Consider the following 9062-nt stretch of genomic DNA (forward strand, 5'->3'; position numbering starts at 1 on the left):
AGGGTGCACTATACCTTTGCACCGACATTTCAGTCCGGACTTCATTCCTTTTTGCCCTACGGGGCTCTACGGCCCCTCGTTGGCTAGCCGCCGCAGGTTCGGCTCCCTGCCATGGAAATCTCCCCTGCAAAACGCGGTTGTTGTCAAAAACACCGAAATACATGAGAGTGTAATCCCTCTCAAGCAAATGAGACTCCGGTTTCCGTCACCTGGGAGGCCGGGATTAACCCTAGGTAATCAGCCGTGATGGCTACCAAGGTATTGTCCTTGCTTAGCTGATAGAACACACCGTCGATAAGCTCCACCGATATGTCCGGATCCTCTTCGGAGTCCGGATCGAGGGACCGTTCTGGGTCCTAGGGCTGTGGAGGGCGGCTGCTGATATTTTTTACCTCCTGCCGTAGTTCCTGCATTGAAGTTGTTAGACTACCTATCTAACCACGAGAGTATAAAACAAACAGGCAAGCGCAATTGTTCGCTTACCCAACTTGGAGGATCGTTCATATGGAATCCGGCCCACGGATTGACGCGGAGGAATTCCTCCTTTTCTCCCTTGTACAAAGAGGATAAGATCTTTTCTAGAGCGGCAGCTGAGGCCGGCCCTTTACGACCATAACGGGTGGTGTCATCCTCCCCGTTGAATTCCCACATTGGGTGGCCTCTGTATTGAAGCGGCTGCACCCCCCGCATAATGCATGCGGCCATGACTCCAATCATGGTTAGTCCGGAATGAGCCAACAGTCTTATCCGGCCCATCAGGTAAAGGACGTCTCTGTCGCTTTCTCTCTGAGAGCTCCGCGCACGCCAGCTCAAGCGTTTCTTCAATGGAGCACTGTTGAACTCAGGGAGACCGACCCGGATAGGGTCCGGTAGCGGGACGTCATCTATATAAAACCATTCCGAAGGCCAGTCCTCGGACGCTTCCTTGGGGGTTCTGGATAGGTATCCGGTCCCGGTGATGCGCCATACTTCGGCTCCGCCCACTTGGTATATGGACCCCTTTTGAGAACGGAGCACTAGACAGAATAACCTCTTCCACAGTGCGAAATGAGCCTCAATGCCTAAAAATAGCTCGCAAAGGGCGACGAAACCCGCAATATGCAACACGGAGGCGGGCGTGAGATTGTGCAGTTGGAGGCCATAAAACTCTAGAAGCCCGCGGAGAAATGGGTGAATTGGAAATCCCAGTCCCCTTAATAGATAGGGGACGAGGCACACCCGCTCTCCCCTAGAAGGATTGGGGGTGCTCTCCGCTTGTTTTCCGCCATTATAGGTGGCGAGACCGGCTCGGACCGGGACCATGCAGGCCTGGGGGAGGAATCCCTGGGCTTGAAGTGACGCTAACTTGCTATGCGGGATGGTACAACTCTCCCAGTCCCCGGGTTTGGGACCGGGGGGCGAGGGGAGGAGCTACGATAGCTGGTCATGTTGGAATAGACCTTTGCTGGAAGCGCTCTGATGATCACTCGCGGAAATGAGGATATGTGGTTTGGATCTAAATCCCCATCCCGTTAAGTAGGCAGCTCGTTTATACGGCCAGGGGTGTAAATGTAAAAACGCCTCGGTTTTTCGCATCTGCTTTACCCGTAGAAGACGGCCATTATTGGGCATGGAAGCCGAGGAGCACTACATTACAAGAATAGGACATTATTCCTACAAGTACATAAGATTTGGAGAAGAACCCGCCTTGCAATGCCGAACAATTTGCGCGCCAGACTCGTCGTCATTGAAGCCTGGTTCGGGGGCTACTGAGGGAGTCCTGGATTAGGGGGTGTTCGGGTAGCCGGACTATACCTTCAGCCGGACTCCTGGACTATGAAGATATAAGATTGAAGACTTCGTCCCGTGTCCGGATGGGACTTTCCTTGGTGTGGAAGGCAAGCTTGGCGATGCGGATATTCAAGATCTCCTACCATTGTAACCGACTTTGTGTAACCCTAACCCTATCCGGTGTCTATATAAACCGGAGGGTTGTAGTCCGTAGAGGATCAACTCCATACACAATCATACCATAGGCTAGGTTCTAGGGTTTAGCCTCCTTGATCTCATGGTAGATCTACTCTTGTACTACCCATATCATCAATATTAATCAAGCAGGAGTAGGGTTGTACCTCCATCGAGAGGGCCCGAACCTGGGTAAAACAAAGTGTCCCCTGTCTCCTGTTACCATCCGGCCTAGACGCACAGTTCGCGACCCCCTACCCGAGATCCGCCGGTTTTGACACCGACAGCGGGCGCCGATCTTGACGAGGCGCCGCTTGCCTGAGGTCCTGCGTGGCGCAACTGCTTCTTCTTCTTGTGGGGTGGCCTTAGGAGGGCGCTCGCCCTGGCTGTCGGGGTCGTCGATTACTGCAGCTTGGGAGGCACGCTCGAGGGAGCACACCGTGTCTCTTTCCTCGCACGGGACTGTGTTGATTCCGCCGCTTCCTGGCATCTTCAGGACATTGTAGCCATGATGGGTCACCGCCATGAACTTGACCAGGGCTGGATACCCGAGGATGGCGTTGTATGGCAGGCGGATGTAGGCGACGTCGAAGTCGATGAGTTCGGTGTGGTAGTTGTTGCGTTCTCCGAAGGTAACGGGGAGGCGGACCTGCCCGATCAGGGTAGTAGAGCCGTCGGTCACTCCTGAGAAAGGCTTGGTAGGCTAAAGCTGGTCATATGGCACTTGGAGATTGTCGAACGTGTCGACGGACAGGACATTGAGCCCTGCTCCACCGTCGACGAGGGTCTTGCTAACTTGCACGTTGCTGATGACTGGTGAACAAAGCATTGGGAGGACGCCTGCAGTAGCTGCACAATTGAGCTGATCTGCCGAACTGAACATGATGGGGCACTTGGACCATCTGAGCGGGCGCGTGGCCTTGAGCTTGGGGAGGACTGCATTCACTTCGCGAGCAAACTGTTTGAAGATACACTGCGAGGCTGGGGCTTGAGCTCCGGCCAAGATGCACGCGATAGCGCGCGGCTCCTGGAAGCCCACATCCCCCTGTTCTTGATGGTGGCCGTCATTCCTTCTGGGTGGTGGTGGTAGTGGAGGAAGGCCAGTGTTGCCTTGAGGACGATCCTCACGAGGCTGTTCCCTCCAGGCGCCTTCACGAGGCTGATCCTGCCGGCGGTCCTCACGAGTCCGGTAGCGCCACTCCTGGCGCAGGCCACAGTCATCCCAGCGTCCGCCACCATGTCCTCCTCCTCGGCCGTAGCCCCGGTCGCTGCGCTCGGGGCGTCGACCAAAGCGTCCTTCTCGAATGGCTCTGAGCTCTTGACAGTCGCTGGTGTTGTGGGTATGCAGGTTATGGAAGGTGCAGAACGGTCGGCTGCTCTTGGATGACTCGGGCTGGTCTCTGCCGCACTTGGTGTCTGGTTCCGCCGCGAGCACGACTGCTCCCTTGCGCTTCACGTCCTTGGCCTTGGCTTTCTTCTCCTCTGAGTCCGCAGTCGGGAGCTCGAGGTGGGAGAGGCGCCCCTCCTCAGCTCTTGCGCACTTGGTCGCCAGGTTGAACAACTCCAGAGACGTGCACAGCTCCTCGTGGATAGTGAGCTACTCCTTCATCTTGACGTCACAGACGCCATCAGAGAACGCGGAGATGATGGCCTCGTCCGTCACCTTGGGGATCTTGAGACGAACGTTGTTGAAGCGCTGGATGTACTTCTAGAGGGTCTCTCCTGGTTGTTGCTTGACACGATGCAGGTCACCCGCGGCCGGGCAGCGGTTGCGAGTGCCCTGGAAGTTGGTGATGAAGCGGTCGCGCATCTCGTCCCAGGAGGAGATCGAGCCTAGAGGCAGGTTCAGGAGCCAGGAGTGGGCGCCATCCTTGAGGGCCATGGGAAACCAGTTCACCATGACTTTATCGTCGTCGTTGGCCGCCTCGATGCTCAGCTCGTAGAGCTGCAGGAACTCCGCGGGGTCAGGGGTGCCATCGTAGCAAGGAGGCAGATCTGGCTTGAACTTGCCCGGCCAGGCGACGCTACGCAACTCAGGGGTGAAGGCGCGGCAGTCGGCCGTGGTCACCGGGGCTCGCCTCAGAGGTGGAAGTTGGTCTTGGCTCCCGCGCGCCACTATGGCAAGCGGCACGGGGCCTTGCCGCAGCAAATGATCCTAGCGCGGCGGTGCGAGGAGTGGCGGAGTGCTCTCTTGCGGTCGAGGGACTTCTTGGCAGTTCTTCACGCGCGGGCGCCGGACGTGGTGGGTCGCGCCGTGGAGCCGCGCACCTTGGCGCTAGGGTGTCGTCTTGGTGCAGAGGTGGTGGAGGTGCTTCATGAGCTACGTCGCCCGTGGCTGGCGGAGGGTGAGGCAGAGAGAGGGACGGCGCAGGGGAGCCCCCTGCGGCGCGGACAAGCTCGGCGATGCGGTCAAGCCAGTCCTCGTAGAGGTCGTCGACTGGGCGGTGGTGCAGGAGCTCGTGTGCCATGAGGAGTGCGGCCTGTGCATCTGTGGGAATGTGACGAGCGTGAGATGATGAACCAGCGGGAGTCAGTGATGGAGTAGCGGTGTGGTCGTCCTGTCGCACCAAGGGGTGCAGCAAGGATGCTTGCTGCTCGTTCCCCGCCGGGCCAATGGCGGTGTTGGCGGCAGTCGACGGAGAGCGACGGGGTGGCCCGCCGATCATGGGTTCCAGCAAAACCCTTAAGGTTCGACCTCTAGGGTGCGCACGAAGATTTCCCCCTGCCGATCCATGTCCTAACTCAGCTAAGATCTTATGAACTAACTCGGCGAACTCGCAACACAGAGGACATAAGATTTATACTAGTTCGGGCCACCATTGTGGTGTAATACCCTACTCCAGTGTGGTGGTGGTGGATTGCCTCTCGGGCTGAGGATGAACAGTATAGGGGAAAGAACAGCCTCCTGAGGAGAGGTGTTCTTGTGCTTGGTGGATGTGATTGTGGGGATGAACTAGTTCTAGTCTCAGATGAGGTTGCCCTAGCTACGGTGGTGGCTAGTCCTATTTATAGTGGCCCTGGTCCTCTCCCCAAATATTGAGCGGGAAGGGAGCCAACAACGGCCAATTTGAAAGGGGACATCTAGTACAACTTATCCTGACAAAAGTGGTCTTCGCCTGCAAAAGGCTCTGGTGGTGACGCCGCCTTGGGCTCCATGGTGACCTCCATCTTGTTGTCCTGCTGGTCTTGGTCTCATTGCACCGATATGGAAACCTTTGCTTGATGCCTCGGTACTCCGCGCCTGCGCTTGCCCCCTTAGCACCAAAGAGGAAACAAGGACGTCGCGTGCGCTGGCGCCCGCCTGGTCTCGATCGTCATGGCTCACGCCACGGGAACATCGCGAGGTTTGCCGTGCCTTGATCTCTCCACCCCTCGCGAGCCTGCCTGGCAAGGCCGCTCCTGAGGAGGTCTTGAGTCATCCAGCTCATGAGGCTTGGCCCCTCGCGAGGGTCTTGAGTCTTTGGTGGTGAAGATGGGCCATACTGGCCCGCTCGCAGAGCCACGCCGTGGGCAGCAGGCAGGCAAGTCTGGGGACCCCCGTCCCCAGAATGCCGACAATGCGGGCTTCCAATGTGCATGAAATTATCACCTTTATATACAACTTCTCCAGAAATGGAAAGCATTGCAGCAAGCCAATAATCTTGTTCAGATCAAAACTATTCATTTGGATATATAAGATCTTGATAGAATCCAGCACCTTGATAGGCCATCCATGGAGAAACTCTTCATGGAGCATAGAACATAATATTAGTACAAAATGTGTACTCCAAGATGACATATAACTTATGCGCAGAAATTTAAAATGCAGCTTATGGTTACAAGTGTAGATGATAATATAAAGTACCTGAAGAACTGTGGAGCCAAACACCATATTGAAATGAGCACAGAGATCATGTATTACACCAAAGGTCTCCAGTTTAGGCACAGGGAGGACGGTTATTTGCAATGGTGAATAACTAGAATCAAGGATCAACCTTTGAAGTGAAGGGGCATCTTGGATGATGAGCTGCCTTCCGTCAAAAGAAATTCCAATTCTTACAAGGTTGGCGACTTTATTTGGAGACAACCGATTCTAACTGTGAAAACAAGCACCAAGCACTCCAGGGCAGGGCAACTGGAGTGAATGATGCTATGCAATGAGGCCTCCGATATACGAACCCGCACAAGTGAAAGTTTCTTGAGAAATGGGAGTCGAAGGTTTAGTACCAGATTGTCTGGTAGGTCGCACAGCGCAAAGGTGGCTGTCGGTGTCAAAACCGGCGGATCTCGGGTAGGGGCTCCCGAACTGTGCGTCTAGGCCGGATGGTAACAGGAGGCAAGGGACACAAAGTTTTACCCAGGTTCGGGCCCTCTTGATGGAGGTAAAACCCTACGTCCTGCTTGATTAATATTGATGATATGGGTAGTACAAGAGTAGATCTACCACGAGATCGGAGAGGCTAAACCCTAGAAGCTAGCCTATGGTATGATTGTTGATGTGTATGTTGTCCTACGGACTAAAACCCTCTGGTTTATATAGACACCGGAGAGGGTTAGGGTTACACAAAGTCGGTTACAATGGTAGGAGATCTGTATATCCGTATCGCCAAGCTTGCCTTCCACGCCAAGGAAAGTCCCTTCCGGACGGGACGAAGTCTTCAATCTTGTATCTTCATAGTCCAGGAGTCCGGCTGAAGGTATAGTCCGGCTATCCGAACACCCCCTAATCCAGGACTCCCTCAGTAGCCCCTGAACCAGGCTTCAATGATGACGAGTCCGGCGCGCAGATTGTCTTCGGCATTGCAAGGCGGGTTCCTCCTCCAAGTACTTCATAGAAGATTTTGAACACAAAGATAGTGTCCGGCTCTGCAAAATAAGTTTCCACATATTGCGATAGAGAGAATAATATTTACACAAATCTAATCTGCTGGCGTATTCCGTAGCGTGACACACCACGGCCAAGCCTTTATCCAAGTCGTTTCATTATCCCACCTCAGCGCGTCATGCGAGGCGGTTTCCTTGGCACGTCTTGTCAAAGCAGAGATCGTGTCCCCTTATTCTGGGATTCTCATCAATACGGGCGTGGGTAACCCAACCGCGCCATCAATTATGGCGCTTGGAGATAAGCGAGTTTTACCAGGCTGGTGGGGACATGTAGTTGCGTCCACCCATATAAGGGGATAAGGATCCACCCTTTCACCTACGCCTTCTTCCTCCTTCGCCTATCCATTCTTGCGCACTCGAGCTCCAGCGCCCAAGTCCGCACTCCCCACCTCAACCTTCTCCAGCCATGTCTGGAGTGGGAGGCAAGTGGATAGTCTCCTCCGTCACGGAGGGACACATCAAAAAGCTGAGGAAGGCCGGATACCTGTCTAACCACATCGCGTACCGGCTTCCCGAAAAGGGGCAGCTCATCCCCACCCCTAGGCCCCATGAGAGGGTGGTATTCCTCCCCCATTTCCTCCGCGGACTGGGCTTCCCTCTCCACCCATTTGTCCGGGGGCTAATGTTCTACTACGGCCTGGATTTCCATGATCTGTCCCTGAACTTCGTCCTCAACATCTCGGCGTTTATCGTCGTGTGCGAGGCCTTCCTCCGCATTCGCCCCCATTTCGGCCTATGGCTCAAGACTTTCAACGTCAAGCCAAAGGTGGTGCACGGAAACTAGGCAGAGTGCGGAGGCGCCATGGTGGGCAAGATGGCCAACGTCCTATGGCTCGAGGGCTCCTTTGTGGAGAGCCTGAAGGGGTGGCAATCAGGGTGGTTTTACGTCACCGAGCCGCGCGACACCGAATGGGTCGCACCCCCTGAGTTTCGATCCGGTCCCCCTACGCGGCTCACCTCCTGGAAGGAGACGTGCCTATCTTGGGGTAAAAAAAGGAGATCTGACCGGACTCCAAACATGCATCCAAACCCTGGCGGACAAGAAGCTCAAGCTTGTCAACGTAGTCCAGGTTATGCTCATCCGCCTGATCCTCCCATGTCAACAACGGGCTTTCAACCTGTGGGAGTTTGACCCGGCGCGGCACCAAACTCTGAGAAGGCTCTTCGACACGATGTACGAAGATGCCTGGAAGGTGCTTTTCAAAGGCGCCGAGGCTCCCGCATCTGCTACCGAGGATTGCGGATTCAGTGCGCAGCGTCACGCTCTCGCGGTAAGCTGTTTTTGTCCTTTAACATGGTATTAGTTTTTCATAGTTTGACTCCATGCGGGATCTAAGCTCCCTTACCTTTGACAGGATTGGAAGGTGACGTCCGGACAGATCAACTGCCCGGCTCCTTTGCTCGAAGGCCCAGTGGACGCTCGCTTGGCGAAGCTGCTGGTTTCGGCACCCTATGTGGTGTCGGACAAAGAAGGCCGCGAAAAAGGCCACGGGGACTCGAAAGAGTGCCCGGCGCCAAGAGGTGTCGGATTCATCATCCAGCGGTTCCAAGGCGCATTCCTCTCGTGAAGACGAGGAGGAAGAAGAAGAGAACTCTCCCCCTCCAGTGGGAGGAGAGAAGAAAAGTAAGGCCGCCCTCTCTGGGGAGGCCGGAGGGTCCAAGAAGGGGGAAACCCTTCCTCCGGACTACTCCACCGATGCCGATGACGGCGGAGAGGAGTGGCAGCCCAGGGCCAAGCCCCTGGCGAAATCGTGAGTATCTGGATACCAGAGTAATTCTTAGTATTCGTTTATTGCACAACTTTCCCTTATGTCGAATATGTTTATGCAGCCCACCCAAAGACCGGCTCGACGCATCATCGAGCGGCTCACTGGACTCGTCAGATGTGAACTCGCTTCCAACGGCTTCCTCCCCCCGCCCTACGGACGACACCGAAGTGTTGTCCCAACAGGTTCCAAGCCAGGAGGTGGTGGTCCTGGAGGCGCCGCAAGGAGACCTCCCGGACTCCAGGAGTAAAGGGGATGAAACCCCCCAGGGCTCCAAGTCCGGCTCTAGGCCGGACACCGATCTGGAACCTTCAAAGGTTCCAGAGTCCGGCGGGGGACCTCCTTCCAAGAGGAGCAAGTCCACCGTGCCGGTGGCCCCTGTCCAACCGGAGGCGCCAGACAATATGTTGGAGGCGCTCCAAGGCGCCTCCATCGACAAGGAGCACCGCACTATTATGAGTGGAGTGATCCAGAAGGTTCAGTCCGCCA

Source organism: Triticum dicoccoides, chromosome 6A (assembly GCF_002162155.2).
Source record: "Triticum dicoccoides isolate Atlit2015 ecotype Zavitan chromosome 6A, WEW_v2.0, whole genome shotgun sequence".
In the NCBI taxonomy this organism is placed as follows: Eukaryota; Viridiplantae; Streptophyta; class Magnoliopsida; order Poales; family Poaceae; genus Triticum; species Triticum dicoccoides.